The sequence below is a fragment of the Eubalaena glacialis genome, chromosome 4 (assembly GCF_028564815.1).
Source record: "Eubalaena glacialis isolate mEubGla1 chromosome 4, mEubGla1.1.hap2.+ XY, whole genome shotgun sequence".
In the NCBI taxonomy this organism is placed as follows: Eukaryota; Metazoa; Chordata; class Mammalia; order Artiodactyla; family Balaenidae; genus Eubalaena; species Eubalaena glacialis.
The window spans coordinates 40,454,951-40,475,630 of NC_083719.1; the positions used below are offsets into that span (position 1 = coordinate 40,454,951).

At 37.9% G+C, this 20,680-nt stretch overlaps 1 protein-coding gene across 3 annotated transcripts in view; it reads left to right on the top strand.

The window, feature by feature from the left end:
• Nucleotides 1-20,680, top strand: part of ITGA1 (integrin subunit alpha 1) — a 216,502-nt gene that overhangs the window by 62,972 nt on the left and 132,850 nt on the right. The gene's annotated exons all lie outside the window — the stretch shown is intronic.

A 20,680-nucleotide genomic window follows, 5' to 3' on the forward strand; every position in this document is an offset into this window, starting at 1 on the left:
ACATCGTTAGTATGTGGCAGTTGATTTGTACTCCAGCTCTTTACCATACTTAGGGAATTTCGGCAAATAGCTGAGAGTTTAAAATATTTTCATTATTTTTTCCAAGAGTTAGGGAGGGGGCCTTGAAATGTAATTGCATCTTGACCTTTTACACATCTCAACTTAGCAAAGTAATTAGGAAAGGCCTTATGAAGAAAGAGTGATAATTCAGTCTGTAACTCCAGGATCAGTGGTGCCTGCTTCAAATAAGGACACTAAGTAAACTTTTGCTTGTCCTGTCTGTGTCTGGGCATTTCTCTTGGTGTAAGTGCCAGGTTTGGGGATTATTTTTTATAAACTTCCTAACTAATCTGAACCTTTTTATCTGTAGTTAGGGGTAGACACATCCATATACTTTAAAACCACATTTTTATATGTTTGCTGTACTTCCTAATCAAAATAATTCAGATTGTCATTTCATTATAATTCATGAATATTTAAGATATCATTAAAAGTATGTTATTAATAATTTGGTAGGAGTGTAGCTATGAAGTCACTAAGATTCTTAATGTTAGAGCCTGATTGATAATGCATCATATTCTCAGGAAGAATTTGGAGATTTAGGGCCTCGTGCTCATAATCTATGCAGAACTGGTTGTTCCTAGCTGTTATCCTCGGTAATAAAAACCAGGGGAAATAAAAGCTTATGGTAAGTCTAACCAATACATTTTAGGACATAAGTTCTCAAATTTAGCTGCCTCTTAGCTTCACCTTGGGAGCTTTAAAAACTCTATACCCAGACTGGACCCCAGACTAAATAACCTTGCACCCCTAGAAATGCTGGGGTGTTTTTTTAAATTATTATTAAAGCTCCCAGGTGATTCCAATAGGCATCAAGGCTGAGACCCTTGATTCAGGCCTTGCTCTTCAAAAGTGTGGTCCATGGACCAGCAGCGTCCCCTGAGAGCTTGTTAGAAACTGGAATCCAGGGCTCTACACTAAACCTATTGAATTGCAATCTGTATCTTAACATCTCCAGCTGATTGCTGTGTATAATCAAAGCTGATAAACATAAGCAATAGCTTATTCTCCCTGTGCTAGTTAATCTCTGCCTAGGGTTGCCAGCCATAGAGAAAAAGATTTGAGTTTTAAGATCTTTTAAGAGAGCTAAACTGCCAATATTCAATTACATTATCTATATAAACTGTCAATATTCAATTAAATTATCTATAAAACTCTAAATGAAAGCCTGTTTATATGTCTATAACATATTTAAAATATCTTTAAGAATTTGTATTTTTAAAAAGTTACATATTATACCAATACCATTATCAAGAGTATAAATCTTCCTAGATGCATAGGTGTAAATATCAAAATAGTGATAGGAGCATATAAAATACAAAATTAATTCAAATAATTATTTTTTACTATTCTATAGAAAACAAAATGAACCATAGGTCTCTGGAAATCATGCAGTAGTTTAATTCCAATTGCTATTCATTACTAAGGAATGACTATGGTAACAAATGGAAACACTGTCAGTAACATACCTCTCAAATTAATGCAGTGTTGTACTGTAAGTTTCCATTTACCATAAGGTGCTTGTTGTAAACAAAGATTGCTACCCTCACTAGGCTCAATAAATGAGAAGTTTGCAATTTGTTTCATTTTGTTCCAGATATGAATACATATAAAATTATGTTTTGCTATTCCTGGTCTATTATATGTTAAATATTTTGCTAATTTTATGTCTGGACTGTTGATGCTGGATTTCACTTTCATTACTCCCTTATGTACAAGTTGGATTCCCCCCCACCCCCAGGTGCCACTAGAATAGCTTTGTAAAGCTAATTTTCTTTTATCTCTAGTTACTTTCAATCATTAACTTTAGTTTCCTTCTTTAATCCCTGTAACCAGATCTCAAACTCACAGTATCTTTAACGGAAGTGACTCATAATTTCTGCAGTTCATATATTCTGGAACTGAAATTCTCTGTGTTGCTAAAAAAAAGTACACGGATGAAATGGTGTATATGTGAATTCCCCAAAGTAGAAGCTGTTTGTTGGGAAGGTACTATTTTGCTTTTAAATCAGATGGTTTTCCAAGTAAATAAAACTGGCAGTTTGTATTCAGTATCGGGATATGTTGAATTACATGTTGAAAAGGGGTTTCTAAGGTGTTTCTTAGAGTTTGAGGAGAGAGAAATTCTTTCGCCTGTGGCCAGAGCTTAGATATGGGGCATCCATATTTATATTACACCAGTCATCAAGGGCAGTACATTTAATTTTGTCTGTTCATTTTTTTAGTACCTGTTTGAACCAAGTACTGAGCTGGGTTTAGGAAAGAAACGTGTAAACAAATCACTGGATAAAAGTAACTTGTAGAAAGTATGAGAGGGCACAGTGTTGCAAGGGGTTGCTTTTAGAAGGAACTTTATAGAGCAAGAGCCAGTAGATGTACTTAGAATGATAAACCTGGAGAGGTTATCAGGAAGAAGAGGAGGGCAGGGCAAGCATGCTAATCATATTAGACCCTCCATGCCACAATAAAGAGTAGGTTCGACCATTATGAGAAACCACTGAAAAGTTTAAACAGGAGAATGGCATGATAAACTTTGCATTTCGCAAATATCACTGTTTGGCAGCATCAAGGATGCATTGGAGGAGGCAAGGTTGGAGGCAAGGAGACAGATTAAGAGAACACTTATTAGAAAAATTTAAGAGGAAAATGATGACGGTCTAAACAAAGGCAGTAAGAATGAAAAGTCAAGAGGAGGTATTAGGAGATAGGCTCAGAGGGACGTGAGGTTTGTTCAGAGTTATGGAAGGAGTAGAGTCTAGGGGTAAATCTCAGATTTTTTTTCTTGACTGGTGGGAGACATGAGGGCATAATTCAGACACAGGAAAAACAGGAAGAGAAGCTGACTTGCAAGGAAGAACAATAAGTTCAGTTTGGAATCTTTGGTTTGAAGTGCCTGTGGGACATCTGTAATGCTTTTCCACCAGACTGTTATATGCTTACTTACTCCCTTCAGGTTTTTGCTCAAAATATCACCTTCTCCATGAAGTCTTCCTAAACCAGCCTTTTTAAAAAATGTACCTTCTCCAAGATTCCCTTATCCTTCCTTGTCTTATTTTTCTCTGTAATGCTTAATTTCACTTAGTTGTTTTGCTTATCATCTATCTAGAATGTAAGCTCCAGGAAGGCAGAGATTATTGTCTATTAGGTCATTGCTATATCCCCAATGCTAAGAACAAACCCTGGCACAGAGTAGATGCGCCAAAAAAAAAAAAAAAAAAAAAATGACTAAATGAATGATCGAATGAATCAATCTCCAGAAGAAGGTCCCTTAGGCAATTGTGCATACAGTTCTGAAGTTCGGGAAAAAGCATTTGGCCGGGGATAATAATACAAGAAATGTTCAGCATATAAGCAGACCTGAAATAATGGAGAAAAAAAAAATGACCTAGGAAGTATTAGTAAAACTAGAAATAAAAGAGGGCCAGTAGGGAGGGTGGGAGGGAGGGAGATGCAAGAGGGAAGAGATATGGCAACATATGTATATGTGTAACTGATTCACTTTGTTGTAAAGCAGAAGCTAGCACACCATTGTAAAGCAATTATACTTCAATAAAGATGTTTAAAAAAAAAAAAAAAAAAAAAAAAAAAAAAGAGGGCCAGGCATCAAAGCATAGGGAAACAGCAATATTTAATCTCTTTAAATGCTACTTCATTCTCTGTATTATCACAAGGCACAGGTGTTTATAGATTTCAACACTTAATATAGTCAGATAATTATTTTTCCCCTACATATCTCTATAGTGTACTAGAGATATACATGTAGAATAGCTAAAGTATTGATTTCATAAAAAGCTGAATTTTTAAAAGTTCTTAAGATAAAAATTTCTAAGTCGGGGGGCAAAAACCAAATTACTTTTGTTTATGTTTTTTAAGTGGATCTTAACATACATGTACATTTACTAATTTAGTGTATGAAAAGTTAGTTTTAAAAAAAGATATATTAGGGGGTGATGATTTAATTTATTAAAAGATTTTTCTCAGGATCCCCATAGTACAGGGATTATTAGCAAGCTCTGTTTCATTCAGGTCGAAGGGTTACTGCTATACGGCCCTTAGCCCTCATGTCTCCTACCCTGATGTGCATCTTTGATTCCCTCACCACTTCCTCTTTTACTCCCTGTGGGACCACAAGTGTCAGAGTTGTGACATAAACTTTGCAAAGTTATACCTGTTTTAAAAATTGATTTTGACCAGCCCATAATTTTGTTGATACACATTTTTCAGCAAATGAGTTCACAGTTAGTGAAGAACAACTAAAATGGGGATATAAAAGCAATTATAAAAAGAATAAACAATTTCAGATAAAGTTTTTAAAGCCCTAAATAAAAGTTTTCTTCATATTGATGTTAGCGTATTTAAACTTTGTGCTGTGATTCAGTTTACGTATTTTAAAAGATTTAGTAGTTTAGAAAAGTGCTATTCAAGATTTTCATAATGCATTGTGTGTATTGCTGATGAATTCTCAATTTAGAAGTTTAGTGCAAAAGTGTTACAGAAAAGCCAAAATGGTTTCTAACGGAGTTGAGATGCAAGTATAATACTTCTGTGTATCAAGGATGCCTTACTTAGAAAAGATTCAAAGTCCGCAATGCAGCTAATTAAGATGTTGGAGAATAAAACCTCTAGTAATGGCCTAGAACAACTTGAGGAGTTACTTAACATCATCAAGTAGCAGGTAAACGTCACTAGAAATAAAAAAGAAATTGGCTAAGTTCAGGAAGGAGATAGTTAAATTAGAAAGACTATGAAAAAGCATTGGCAAAAGATATTTGTTAAGCTGAAGTGGAAATGATAAAATCTCATTCATCATGTTTCTTTACATGGCAAGAATTCTTCCTTTTTGGGAAGTGTTTGATACAGCATCACCATCTCTATTCTCATCCATATTTTAGAGTGTTCTTTGTAGATTTCCAAGTATACTAATTGAAAGATAGCCCATTTATTTTTCAGTATTTAACTTCTCTATCTTAAGAAACATGTTAGTGTATTCTGTTGTGGTAAAGAACACCGGGAAGGAAACTGGGATATTGTGAATTTATTCATTTAAATTTAGGAGAAGCTAATGTGTTTTCTCAAGGAAAATCCACTTTTGTGTGCAGCACTTTAGTTGTATGCAAGTCTGCTGACACTATCATTTTTGCTTTTGACAGTGAATATTTTAATTCTATAACATTTGACATCAATATGGGAAGGTCTTATATTTCTAGATGCCAGTTGCTAAAGATTGTGACATTTATGACAAATTGTAGGGATTTGGATTACCAGTCTTCTTTTAAGTTCCCTTTCCTTCATCCCTTAACATTGCCCACATTCTTTAGAATGCCTGTTTTTCTATAACGTAGGAGACCTAGAGGACTTAGAGCTTATTTCAACTTAGGCTGCCACATTTGGTTCCAAAACACCCAATACTGAGGCAGGGCAGTATCTGCCAGGCAGCAAATACCAGAGAACGGTGTCTTTGCAGCCACACTGCCTGGCCATGCACAGAGTTGGCACCACTGTCCCAACTCCAGGAATGGACAGCCTGTTAAAATAAAAGTAACCACGTGCTTATTAAAGACCAGACCTGTGGGAAGTGCTTTAAAAGGAAATATTTAATTCTTTGAAGAGTCCTATGAGAAAGGTTTCGTCAGTACTATTTTCAGATAAGAAAACAAAAGAGGTTAAATAATTTGTCCGAAGTCACATAGCTGGTGGCTGTGATAAGGTGCCCAATCAAGCAACTCCCTAAAAATATAAGAATGCCAGTCCATTCCTCAATTTTCTGTTTGGAGTAGGTCAAATGCACCTAGAAATAGAAAAATTATTTGGTAACATTAAATTTTATGTAATCGGCCAAAGTTTGTTGCAGTCATTTTGTATGTTTTTTTATTTACCTACCACTGTTATTTTTCATCTCTCATGAAAAATCAGGAACTCAATCATATGGCATTCTAGTCTGAAATATAGTTGAGGATTAGAAAGTGTACAGAGACTGTTGTAAGTCTATATATTAAACCAAGCCCCTCAAGCCTTTACTCAGCATCTGTTACTATTTCACACTTAGTTTTAGCAAGCTTGTTTTTAAAAAAAGTTTTAAGCCTACTATCTTAATTCATGCATTATTCTAACATAGTAGCACCTTAAATGGCAGAAACTATGCTACTTCGGTATGCAAAGATGAATTAAGATATGTGTCCGTGGTTTTAATCAGCAAATTAGATATCAAGGAGAGATGACCACAAATGGCCAAGCTGACAGGGAGGTGACTGCAGTGAGAAATGACAGCTCAGGTGGATCCTGAATCACCATCGGAAGAAAAAAGTCTAAGGCTTAGAGGCTGTCACTGGGGCCTGAGGACGTTACTGTTATAATAGCTGGTGCTCATATTGAGGAAAGGATTGAATTACATTCAGTGCATTACATTCAGAAGTCAAGGAAATGTATTGTCTTTCAAAATTACTTTTCTCCAAAAATCATTAAAAGATAGTCAAACTTAAAGAAATCTTTAGCTATCTGCCATACCTAGAATGACAGTTCCAGATAGCCAGAGTTTTACCATACCTTAATAGTCTTAATAAGAAAACTTAAATAATTGTTGAAAAATGAATACTTGTTAAAGAAAAACATCCCAATAGATTTTAGCTGTAAAATTTATTCAGAGGTAGGAGGTCCTCTGAGTTCAAGTGTAAGTTCCAGAAGTTTTATGTCTGGAATTTTTCGTCAAGTCCTAGTGTAAACATCAACTAGAAATTTTTGTTTGACACCAATGTGAAAAATTGCTCTGTGGATATAAAACATTTTAATCTTGTGTTTCAGCTCATTGATCCTGTGACCATAATTTAGAGTTTTTTCTTCCTCTCCAAGTATATTGTTGACAATGGTAGAAGTCACTTTTTTTTTTTTTTTTTTTGATGAGGTGGAGGAGAGGAAGATTGAAAATGCATTGTAGTACACGGCTCTGAATCATTTAGAATCATAAAAGGTTAATGCTGTATGAAACTTTTATGTCATCTGACCTACTCACTTCATGATACGGGTGTCAACTGAGGCCCAGAGAGTGTTGGTAACTTGCTCAAAGTCGCTCAAACGAGAGTTTTTCATAGAGTCCACATTCCTGTTTGATCCATCCTATTCCAATTTCTTACGCATTTTCTTGTCACCAGTGCACATTGGGAGGCAGTTGGGGTAAGTGAACAAAGACCAATATGGGATTCTAAAAATGCCCTAAACCCTCCTTTATCAAATAATTCTTCATCTTGGGGCAAGACAGTTTCTCTCTCAGAAGCATCACTGAGACTCAAACCCAGCTTTGAAGTCCATTTGTCCATGCTTCGAACAACTATTTATCTTCTGTTAGAGAAAGACTCTGCCTCCTGCCTTTCTTCTTCTGAGAATCATTTCGTTCTTCTGACAACCACTTACTAAATACCTACTATGTGCCAGGCACTCTGCCAGCCCCCAGAGGTATGAGGTGAATAGAGAAGGTCACAGTCCCTTCCTTCAAGGGAAACCCAGTCTAGGATGGGGAAAGACAGAAAGAAAACAAGCAATCATAGCACTGCAATAGGTACAGGAATAAGAACAATGTGGGAATCTGAGAGCTCTGGCTTCACTGAGGAGGTGCTATCAGAGCTTAAACTGCTAAATTCCAGAAGCTCACACTGATCTTGCATTAGTTTCTAGAGAAATGAGGCAAAGGAAACTGAAAGCATTCCTCTCAAATTTACTTGGTAAAATTTTTTTCTCTAAGTATTGGTCCCTGTAATCCCTAAGCTCTCTCTAAGCTCTGCAGTAAAGAGTCAACAAACCTGAGAAGAGACATCATGGAGAAAGGAGGTTATGTTGCTTCCTACTCTCAGAAAGAAGTGAAAAAGGCATCAGTGGAATCAGAAATACAAACAGGAGACCATGACTGAAAAGAAGAGAAAGATGCCAGAACCATTGTATTTTCCATATTTTTGTTATATCCTGTTTCTCTCTCATGGCTTAACAGCAAACCAATTAAACCAGAAAAGAGAGCTTGTTGCTCAGTAAGCAGGGGAGCAGGACATCATGTCCTCTCCACAGCCATTCTTGGAAAAGAGGATGTCCAGGGTAGAGCGGGTGGTGGTGGCCTCCTCGGGGAAAGGGAAGCAGGCTTCTGGGCCTGCTGTCAAGCGGGAAGTGCCAGAGAGCTGACTTGGGCCTGGGGAGAGCCCAGAGGCTGACCAGCAGGAAGACCTGGGGTCTTTCCTATCTCTTTATTCACCATTTTATCCTTGGTATAAAATTCAGGAAAAAAACCTTCATAAACAATAACAACTTCTCTCCCAAGTAGTACATTTTACTAAATGGCCAACATGGATTGGGTATGGTGGAAGGAAAGGAAATTTTCTGCAGAAGGGAGAAAAGAACACAGTCTATTTTATGAGGAGTGAACTCTGGGAATAGTGCTCTGACCCTGTGTGTCTCAACGGTATTCTCAGCCTGGGTGAAAGGAAGTGGAAGAATGTGTGGAATGTGGGGAAGTGGGAAGAGCCGAGACACAATTAGTTCTCTTCCTCATTAAATGTAGGAATATATTTTTAAGAAAATGGGTCTGTTATCACTATAGTAAATTTGGGCCTAACTCCTTGCCTAGAACTTAACAGAGCTTAATAAGTGTTAGAATTTTTCCTGCCTTTCTGGGAATCATTTTCACCCTTATCTCTAGCTCTTCTACTCTCTCTGGGTCACAGTAAAATATAGTGGGAAATGGTGTGAGTAGACAGGAAATGTGGAGAAAGACCCGGCCTTTTTAATAATGGTTTGCTGTAGATTTTAAAGCTCTTAGATTTGCGTTTGATGCATGGGTTCCCATATGTCCTTCTAAGTGAATTAGAAACTTTAATTGTCAGAGTCAAGAAAGTAATACAGCCAGATTTTATACTTGAGACTATAAAAAGGATGTTGCACACCAAAAATTACAGTGTAATTTACATGCTGTTTGCTACAGTTACAAAAAAGACTGTATATAAGCATTTGCAAAAGCATCGCCTTTCTGAATAACTATGAATCACAGAAGAAGTCATCTATGCCATTCTCAGAGGACTCTGGCTGTGGTAGGGCAGACATGAGAACTGGCCTGTGAATCAGATCAGGATGTGCCCAGGCCCTACCAGTTGGTTGTGTGACTTGAAATCATTTCATCCTTTTGAACCTCCATTTCTTCATCAGTAGATTGAGGAAAGATGGGTGGCACTTGATTTCCTAGGCACCCTTGCAGATCCCTGATTCTACTTGGTGCAGTAGCAATAATTGTTTGTTATCTTTAAAAGTGGTATCTCTCCAGCAAAATAAATCTTCAGTGACTCTCAGGTTTAAAAAGAATCTATTTTGCACCATATTCCAAAAGCTGCCAAATTTGGGGTTTGGCTGACTGCTAAAGAGAGCAGCCTGCTAGAAGGAGCAAATTCCAGAGCTGAGGGTCATTTTTTTACAATGCTTTGCCAATACTCCCATATTTTCAAAGTTGTCGGGGGACTTTAAACTTGAGCATCAGGAGAGAAACAGTTGTTTAAAACACTTTATAGGTACACAAAAATTTTCAACTGTACAAATATTTTTGAATAGTTTGCCACATTCCAATGACATGCCAGGTTGTACAGTCCTGCCACTTTCCTCCTTGTTATTTTTCCTCCCCTATCAACTTTGCCTGCTGTCCCAAAGAACTAGGTAATGAGAAAACACAGGTCTTTATTTTTACCGGAATGTTCTTTCAGTTTAGCCAGTGGTTCTCAAACCAGGCAGCTAGGGGGTTTTAAAATCACATGATGACTGGGCCCACCCCAAGCAATTAAGTCAGAATATTTGGGGAAAGGAATCCAAGCATCTGTACATTTTAAAAAAGCTCCCCAGGTTTTTCTTTCTTTTTTTTTTAACTTTTTTTTATTTTTTTAAACATCTTTATTGGAGTATAATTGCTTTACAATGGTGTGTTAGTTTCTGCTTTATAACAAAGTGAATCAGTTATACGTATACATATGTTCCCATATCTCTTCCCTCTTGCATCTCCCTCCCTCCCACCCTCCCTATCCCACCCCTCTAGGTGGTCGCAGAGCACCGAGCTGATCTCCCTGTGCTGTGTGGCTGCTTCCCTCTAGCTATCTGTTTTACATTTGGTAGTGTATATATGCCCATGCCACTCTCTTACTTCGTCCCAGCTTACCCTTCCCCCTCCTCATGTCCTCAAGTCCATTCTCTACGTCTGAGTCTTTATTCCTATCCTGCCCCTAGGTTCTTCAGAACCTTTTTCTTTTAGATTCCACATATGTGCATTAGCATATGGTATTTGTTTTTCTCTTTCTGACTTCCTTCACTCTGTATGACAGACTCTAGGTCCATCCACCTCACTACAAATAACTCAATTTCATTTCTTTTTATGGCTGAGTAATATTCCATTGTATATATGTGCAACATCTTCTTTATTCATTCATCTGTTGATGGACACTTGGGTTGCTTCCATGTCCTGGCTATTGTAAATAGAGCTGCAGTGAACATTGTGGTACATGACTCTTTTTGAATTATGGTTTTCTCAGGGTATATGCCCAGGAGTGGGATTGCTGGGTCATATGGTAGTTCTATTTTTAGTTTTTTAAGGAACCTCCATACTGTTTTCCATAGTGGCTGTATCAATTTACATTCCCACCAACAGTGCAAGAGGCTTCCCTTTTCTGCACTCCCTCTCCAGCATTTATTGTTTGTAGATTTTTTGATGATGGCCATTCTGACTGGTGTGAGGTGATACCTCATTGTAGTTTTGATTTGCATTTCTCTAATGATTAGTGATGTTGAGCATCCTTTCATGTGTTTGTTGGCAAACTGTATGTCTTCTTTGGAGAAATGTCTATTTAGGTCTTCTGTCCATTTTTGGATTGGGTTGTTTGTTTTTTTGATATTGAGCTGCATGAGCTGCTTGTAAATTTTGGAGATTAATTCTTTGTCAGTTGCTTCATTTGCAAATATCTTCTCCCATTCTGAGGGTTGTCTTTTCATCTTGTTTATGTTTTCCTTTGCTGTGCAAAAGCTTTGAAGTTTCATTAGGTCCCTTTTGTTTATTTTTGTTAACACTCCCCAGGTGTTTCTTATCTGCAACCAGGTTAAACCTTGGCCCTTCATCACCTACTAGGCCAGTTGGCCCTAAAGTGTTCTGTGGCCACAAAACCAGTCAGGGTCTGGCTAAGAAAAAGAGATGGAGCATAGAAAAAATTGTGAAATTGTAGATTAATTATCCCCACTACTGAAAAGGCAACTTTAAAAAGTTGTTGAGGGGAATGTATTTCTTTAGCTTTAATGCCTCGTTGCAAGATTTGACTATACCTTATGTATTTTGCCTTGCTATAATAAATTCACAATTAGGATTGATAGTGACTATAATAAATTCACAATTAGGACTGATAGTGAATATTTATTGATGTACATATATTGCTCAATATAGTGAAGGGGGTTACAAAAACGTAGCTCCTTGAAGGATGGAACTTATAAATCTTGGGATGCAAGAATTATGTAAGACGGAACAAGACGGCAAAATCGTATATTTTACAGAGAGTGAAAGCTAAAATTGTTGGCAACAGGAAGATAACACAGTTGGGTGGAATCACCTAAGAAGGTGGTATTTGAGTCTGGGTCACCTGAATGTCTTCTTTCACTCAATCAGCAGGCAGCAGTGGTAAGAACATTGGCTCTTAGCTGGAAAATCTTAGCTCTACTACAGATGAGCTCTGTGACCTTTGGCAAGTCATGTTACCTTTATGATCCTCAAATTTAGATTTATGAGCTTTAATCTGTAAAATGGAAAAAAAAATGATAAAACTTTCCTCATAGAGTTGCAAAGAATAAATAATATGATTTAAGCAAAATACCTGGGAATTAATAAGAGCTCTATTTAACTGAGTTTTATTCCTCCTTCCTGTTGCATCTGTTTGCCATACATACCACTTGGGCACCAGATCAGCCATGGAGGTGTGAGGCAAAAGAAATGCCTGAAGTTTCTTCCTATCATAAATCCCTACCATCTGCCAAGGATGGTGTTATAACCAGAAAAAGTAGACCCACTCCGTCCAGTTACCCTCAGCAAGAGACGGGCTAGCCGATCGTTCTCAGTCTTTATCATATTTTTATTTCCTTATATTAGGATACATAATGCATGTCTCACCTCATTGCACAGAGGATGGAGGTGAAACCTATACTTTTGTAAGTGATAACAAGCCAGTAAGGAAGAGAAACATAGAAAGGCATATTTCATTCTCTACCTCTGCGTCTTTATTTAAAAATTAATTAATTAATTAATTTTTAAAAAAGAAAAGCACATTTCACTTCATGCCGGGAACAGTAACCCCTTCAAGGACACCACTGTGTGCACACAAAGAACCATAACTACCCACCTAGGAGGTCCTGGCTCTGTGTACTGAACCACAGAAGCTCATGTGGCCCCATGGTGCTGAGGTTGGATTTATATCAACCATAACCCACCATTACACTTCCAATCAAACAAAATTAATATTAATTCTTAGGTTGAACAATAGGTGCTGTCTTTTCTTCCATTTAGTCACCTTAATTCCTGTGGTACCTGTTAATGATTATTTGAATATCATTCTTCCACTGCTCAGCTTTCCTTGTCTGGGTGTTTCAGCCATATGTAAGTCATAAAAAAATCACAATTCTCTTACTACTTCTAAGTCAGTTGCAAACAACAGAAAGCAACTCTGGTAATGGAAGCAACAAAAAAATATTTTAGGAGAAGTTGAGGAGGCCTCAGATAGGAAGAGAAAGAGGAAGGCATAGTCAAATCTCTGCTGCAGAAATATCTGTGTAGGACAATGCAGCCGATGGAATCACCACCCCCAGACAACCACCACCGATCCACTGGACTTAAAACTCAATCAGAGATTCTGAGAGTAATCTTTAATGTGCAGGAACATCAGGTTGGCCATCCAGAGGTCACATGTTCACCTTCCCTGGACCAGGAGGCGGGATGAAGGACTGTTCTGCACTCCTTCGCTCCTCTGTATCCTAAAATTCCACCCCTTTCCCCAGCTAGGAAGAGTGTGGATGCTGGAGAGCTAAAATAAAAGAAAATACCCACGATTTTAGAACAGTAGAAGTAAGAGAACTAACATTTACCCAATCCCACACAAGGCAGACTCTATACCGTGTTAGAGGCACAGGCCTGCAGCCAGATTGGCGTTGTTCAGACCCCAGCTCAGCCATCTGCTGGAAGAAGCAAGAGTGATGCTGAGCCTGGAACCCATGTCCGTCTGACTCTAGGGCCTGGTATCCCATCACTAGTTCATCCAGTCCGGTAGGTTTTAACTCTTACATTCTTCATCCGAGCAGAGATGCTAATTAGCTAGGAAAACCTTACCCTGAATCCCTTTCAGGCTTCATATCTGCTTGGAAAAAAAAAAAAAAAATTACCTAACCATATAAAATAGTTGAATAATTGGCACATTTTTTTTCTTTTATGTGACTACTTCCCTTAAATCTTGACTTCAGTCTTGCTCTTGGGCTCCTGATATTCCAATGGAAGTCTGATTCACCAGCAAGAACTTAAGAACCCGTCCTACTGCTAGATTTAAAATGGTGGCTTATTTAAATAGGCAAAGTCAGTCAGCGGATCACTAAATTTTTAGAATGGGCAATTCTCAGTAGGAGATTCAGTATTAGTCCTGAAGCACAGTGGAAGTTCAGGAGACTCAGGGAGCCCCTGGCTTCTACAGTCACAAGTCTTGAGGTCACCTCAGGCCACTTACATTTCTTATCACTGCTTTTCCTCAGCTGACATTTGGCTCTGGAAGGAAATGGAAGCCAGGAAAGAGGAAGATGATATTGTACCTCCCCACTCCCAACACACACTTGTCCTTAGCCTCAGCATTGTTTTCCAATCCAGCTGTCAGACTTCACGCATGGAAGAGGAGGAACTAGCAAACATATCCAGATTTCCTCTTGGGCACCAAATGCTAAGCAGGATAGGCCACAAAAATTTTAAAGAACAAAACCCACCAGCATTTTTACTCTCCTACAGTTAAACCTCAATTTAGAGGTGAGCCAAAGTTAAAAATATAAAACATATAGCAAGTGCTTCTCTTCCACCTTCCTAAGGTTGTCAGATTTAGGGGCTGGGGGGAATAGTGAACACGACAGACTTATTCTAAATGATTATTCATTGCTTACCTGAAATTCAAATTTAACTGGCTGTCTAGCAACCCTACACCCCCATGTTCATGTCTTTGGCACCACTGGCCATGATTGGCTTTGGTTGGAGAGATCTTTGCTTGGGTGGAAGTTGGGAGGAGGACTAATGAGTGTATTCCTGCGCAAGATTGGTCTTGGCTCTAGTTTTAGAGCCTTTGTTGGAAGAATGGAGAAGGGCTGATCTCTTCTGTGTTTGAAAAACACTGACCTAAGCCTTTCAACAATAGCATTGGATGTAAATAAATGTCTACTTAGCAGTCACCTTTTCCAGATGATCCTAATATCCTAAAATAAAAAGGTTATTACCTTTCTCAATCCAGTCATCTGAGACTGTTACTCCAGAGAGGTGCCTAAATGCAAGATGTCTTTACAGTAGTAGTAGTTAACGTTTATGACGCAATTTGATAATGTGAGGTTATCTTACAAAATTAAATTGGTAATTACAAGTAGGCTTATATTCTTGATAAATTAAAGAAGATTAATTTTAAATGTATCGCCAAACATAAATTAAGTCACAAAAACTCCATAAAGGTAGGAACAACATACAACAAGGAGACACTATTAGGTGGTACTTAACAGAAAGGCTCTGGAGTTAGATCTCCTGAATTCAGTATCTCTAGTAAGGACTATTTCAGTGACTGACTTCAGTGTCCTCACTGGTAAACTAAGTGCCAACCTAATAGGGTTTTTTTTGAACATTAAGTGAGGTTTTTGACGTCTTTTATAATGATTGGTCCAGAGTAAATGTTCAACACATTTTACCTGCTTTAGATGGTATACTGAAAAATTTTCTCCTTGGGACTCAAAAAATATCCATGAACACTGAGCACATTTTCAGTTCTGAAAGGAAACCAATGTGCCAGCAGAAATAGAAACAGATATCCTTGTTTTCAAATAAAGACAATTTCTTTATGGGAAAGATGAACATTAATGATGCCTTACGGACAGTTGAACATAGCTACTCATAGTCAGGAGCTTAAACCATCAAGTTAGTGTTTATTTCTATTAACCTAAAATAATTTTTCCTGAGTCATGGCATAAACTTTTCATGTTTCCCGCCCCCCGCCACCATAAACACACTAGAAACTATCATTCTTAGGCAGGGATAGGGAAGCTGGGGGTTATTGAAGGGACTGTTTTGTGAATTAGATAGTAAATTAAGAAAGGGCTCGCTCACAGACTGAAAGAGAGTTGAGGAGGCCTACCATCAGCTGCCCAGGCCAGCTCTCAGAGACCAGGGTCCTGGTTACAGAGGAAGGACCCTGAGGCCACATCCAAGAGGAGCAGTCCTCAGAGCCTAGTCTTGCATATCTCCTCCTAGGGTCTTGGAGGCTGAACCCTCCCAGAGAGATGGCAAAGCTCTTTTTTCCAATACTCTGCATTTTTGGAAAGTGGTATGTTTATTCCCTCCCAGGCCTTTTCACTTTTATTCTGAATCACAGGAAAAATCATAATAGTAAAATCTGTCTGTATTATGACTGGTTACAGCAGATGGGGATGTTCTTCGAAGTTTTCAAGGAGTGTCACCTAGCAGCTGGGTTCCTTTGCCTGGATAGAATTGGCTCCCTAAAAGCAAAAAGAGATGGAAGCACTTGGGGTGATAAACTTGTGTCAGTTTGGAATCAGTCTGGAACAGTTTAAAACCTCTCAAATCCAACGCATTCTAAAGGTTTAAATGCTATCCACTAAGAAATCATATCTGAGGAATTTTTTCCGTTAAACATTTAGTCTGGTTCAGACATAATAAGATACTAATCTTTTCAAAACTTGTTTTCCCTTATTTGGCTCTCTTACTTTTTCTAAAAAGTAAGAGTTTAATGTACTAGAAGTGCTGAATACAGGGGTGGAGTAGAAAGTACCCTGGGCTTGGTTTCAGGAGAACTAGGTCCAAACCTGGATTCCATAACTAAGTGATTTTATGACCTTGGGCATCACTAAGCCATTGTGAGCCTCATCTATAAAGTGGGGATAATGCCACCTGGAAATGTGGGGAACACTAAGTTATGGAACCTTTATGTAAGCACTCAGGTCACATAGTAGGTGCTCAGTAAATTTAAATCTGTGGCCATAGGGGGATCTTGTCACAAGCATCGTTAGAGCGTCTTCTTTAATTAAGTGTGAAATGAATGTTAATTTTAAAGCTTTTATGTCCTGATCAAATAGAGATTATGATCTTCTTCTCGAAGAAACTAAAATAGTTTGAGAAGACAGACATCATTCTAGGGTAATAATAGAAATGCAGAAATGGACAATTGTGCTTTAATGCATCAAAGATTAAAAACAATGCAAAGTCAGAATAACATTTGTTTTGTCTGCCAGAATCTTACCCTATTTTTTTACCTTCGATTTGTTTGAGTATAGGAGATTAGGATGGTACAGACTTTTGAAGATCTAAACTATTTGTAAATATGTATCTTTGCATATGCAAATTATAATATACATATTTTAAAAGGTTGTTCCAACTTTATCTGTAGCAGAGATCAGCAACATTTTTTCTGTGAGATGATGTATATTTTTTAGTCTTTGCAGACCTCAAAGACTCCTTAGTGATTACTTAACTCCCACAGTCTCCTTAGTGATTACTTAACTCTGCCATTGTAGTGCAAAAGCGGCCATAGACAATAGTAAACTAAAGGACATGGCTGTGTTCCAATAAAACTTTATTTACAAAAACTGGTGTTGGGTGACATTTGGCCCATAAGACAGTTTGCTGACCTTTGGCCTAGAGCATGATATAGAGTCTACTTACAAATTAGGCATAAGTAAGATAATTTATCCAGGGAGAAAATGTGTATGACTATATATTCATAAGTTATTAATTCAGCAGTTATATAAAAATTAACCTTATTATATACATTTATTTCTTTAGCATCATGGCTTGCTGAGTTTAAAAAAATAGTGTGGTTATCTAATATATTCAGTTGAGATGCTGGTATGTAAATCACGTTGGAATCAGCTTGCATTTCACCAGTACATTTTTTTTTTAACATCTTTATTGGAGTATAATTGCTTTACAATGTTGTGTTAGTTTCTGCTGTATAACAAAGTGAATCAGCTATACATACACATATATCCCCATATCCCCTCCCTCTTGTGTCTCCCTCCCACCCTCCCTCTCCCACCCCTCTAGGTGGTCACAAAGCACCGAGCTGATCTCCCTGTGCTATGTGGCTGCTTCCCATTAGCTGTTTATTTTACATTTAGTAGTGTATATATGTCCATGCCACTCTCTCACTTCATCCCAGCTTACCCTTCCCCCTCCCCGTGTCCTCAAGTCCATTCTCTGTGTCTGCGTCTTTATTCCTCTCCTGCCCCTAGGTTCTTCAGAACCTTTTTTTTTTTTTTAGATTCCATATATATGTGTTAGCATACGGTATTTGTTTTTCTCTTGCTCAGTTATATGGAACACTCTAACTTCCCATGGTTTTCCTGCTTAATCCCGGGAGAATTCATTCCTTGCTTCCTTGGGAGGGGGGACATCCCCACACACTGTGTCTAATTTGTAGACTCTGTGTTAGGGAGGATTAAAGAATCCCTTCTGAGAAAAAAAAAAAAAAAAAAAAAAAAAAAAATGCTTCCATGACCTGGCTATTGTGAATAGTGCTGCAATGAACATTGTGCTACATGACTCTTTTTGAATTACGGTTTTCTCAGGGTATATGCCCAGTAGTGGGATTGCTGGGTCGTATGGTAGTTCTATTTTTAGTTTTTTTAAGGAACCTCCATACTGTTCTCTGTAGTGGCTGTATCAATTTACATTCCCACCAACAGTGCAAGAGGGTTCCCTTTTCTCCACACCCTCTCCAGAATTTATTGTTTGTAGATTTTTTGATGAAGCCCATTCTGCCTGGTGTGAGGTGATACCTCATTGTAGTTTTGATTTGCATTTCTCTAATGATCAGTGATGTTGAGCATCCTTTCATGTGTTTGTTGGCAATCTGTGTATCTTCTTTGTAGAAATGTCTATTTAGGTCTTCTGCCCATTTTTGGATTGGGTTGTTTGTTTTCTTGATATTGAACTGCATGAGCTGCTTGTATATTTTGGAGATTAATCCTTTGTCAGTTGCTTCATTTGCAAATGTCTTCTCCCATTCTGAGGGTTGTCTTTTCATCTTGTTTATGGTTTCCTTTGCTGTGCAAAAGCTTTTAAGTTTCATTAGGTCCCATTTGTTTATTTTTGTTTTTATTTCCATTTCTCTAGGAGGTGGTCAAAAAGGATCTTGCTGTGATTTATGTCATAGAGTGTTCTGCCTGTGTTTTCGTCTAGAGTTTTATAGTGTCTGGCCTTACATTTAGGTCTTTAATCCATTTTGAGTTTATTTTTGTGTATGCTGTTAGGGAGTGTTCTAACTTCATTCTTTTACGTGTAGCTGTCCAGTTTTCCCAGCACCACTTATTGAAGAGGCTGTCTTTTCTCCATTGTATATTCTTGCCTCCTTTCTCAAAGATAAGGTGACCATATGCGCATGGGCTTATCTCTGGGCTTTCTATCCTATTCCATTGATCTATATTTCTGTTTTTGTGCCAGTACCATACTGTCTTGATTACTGTAGCTCTGTAGCATAGTCTGAAGTCAGGGAGCCTGATTCCTCCAGCTCCATTTTTCTTTCTCAAGATTGCTTTGGCTATTCGGGGTCTTTTGTGTTTCCATACAAATTGTGAAATTTTTTTGTTCTAGTTCTGTGAAAAATGCCATTGGTAGTTTGAAAGGGATTGCACTGAATCTGTAGATTGCTTTGGGTAGTATAGTCATTTTCACAATGTTGATTCTTCCAACCCAAGAACATGGTATATCTCTCCATCTGTTTGTGTCATCTTTACTTTCTTTCATCAGTCAGTGTCTTATAGTTTTCTACATACAGGTCTTTTGTCTCCTTAGATAGGTTTATTCCTAGGTATTTGATTCTTTTTGTTGCAATGGTAAATGAGAGTGTTTCCTTAATTTCTCTTTCAGATTTTTCATCATTAGTGTATAGGAATGCAAGAGATTTCTGTGCATTAATTTTGTATCCTGCTACTTTACCAAATTCATTGATTAGCTCTAGTAGTTTTCTGGTAGCATCTTTAGGATTCTCTATGTATAGTATCATGTCATCTGCAAACAGTGACAGTTTTACTTCTTCTTTTCTCATTTGGATTCCTTTTCTTTCTTTTTCTTCTCTGATTGCTGTGGCTAAGACTTCCAAAACTATGTTGAATGATAGTGGTGAGAGTGGGCAACCTTGCCTTTGTCCTGACCTTAGTGGAAATAGTTTCAGTTTTTCACCATTGAGAATGATGTTGGCTGTGGGTTTGTCATATATGGCCTTTATTATGTTGAGGTAAGTTCCCTCTATGCCTACTTTCTGGAGAGTTTTTATCTTAAATTGGTGTTGAATTTTGTCAAAAGCTTTTTGTACATCTATTGAGATTATCATATGGTTTTTATCCTTCAGTTTGTTAATATGGTGTATCACATTGTTTGATTTGCATATATTGAAGAATCCTTGCATTCCTGGGATAAACCCCACTTGATCATGGTGTGTGATCCTTTTAATGTGCTGTTTCACCAGTACTTTTTGAAGTACTGACCTGAAGCCATGCCTACTTGCACAATAGGCTTTACTGTTTCCCTGTGGTAGACAAATTTCAAAATTGGACTCAAACACATTACACAAATGTCCAGGACAGGATTTCCTTCTGCTGCACAAGAATATTTTGTGAATTTCCTGGGAAGTACATTCAAGGATAGCCTACCTGAGAGTAACTGAGCCATTGTGTTGTAAGGAATTTCCTGCAGGGATTAAACTGGTTAGCTTAGACCTCAGTTTTTTATAACTGTTTCCCACATTCACCCTTAACAGTGCCTTTTAAGAATGTTTTTCTGTGATTCCTTTCTCCAGGAAGAGATTGAAAGTAATGAAATACCTAGACCATCAGAGAACTTTGAGAATTAGAGAAGGCTAGAGCATCCCCTTTTGGCCGTAATAATGAGAAGCCAACTCAATCCTCGGTGCCTTAATAAATCATCCAACATTAACATGCACATCAGAAAGGCAACCAGTCTCTCACCATTTAGAGTCTAATTCTAATTTTATAAATTGTAATTCTATTGTATTTTGAGAGTATCTAGGAATCAGAAGTTTTATGCAAGAATAATAACAAGGTAAATATGGTCAGCTGTCAGAAGACCCCAAGGTATCGGTGTCTTAACACTGACTTTATTTCTTTCACATTTCTCAGTCCAGTGTGGGTGGGGTGACCCCGCTCCATCTTGTACTGTGCAGTTGGGAACACATCCCTCTAAGATGACAGCAGAAGGGAAGAGAAAGGTGTTGGTAGGAAACGTCATACCTGCTCTTAACTGCCTTGGCTGGAGGTGACACATTATCACTTCTGCTTATCATTCATTGACCGGAACCAGCCCACATGGCTCCCACCTCACTGC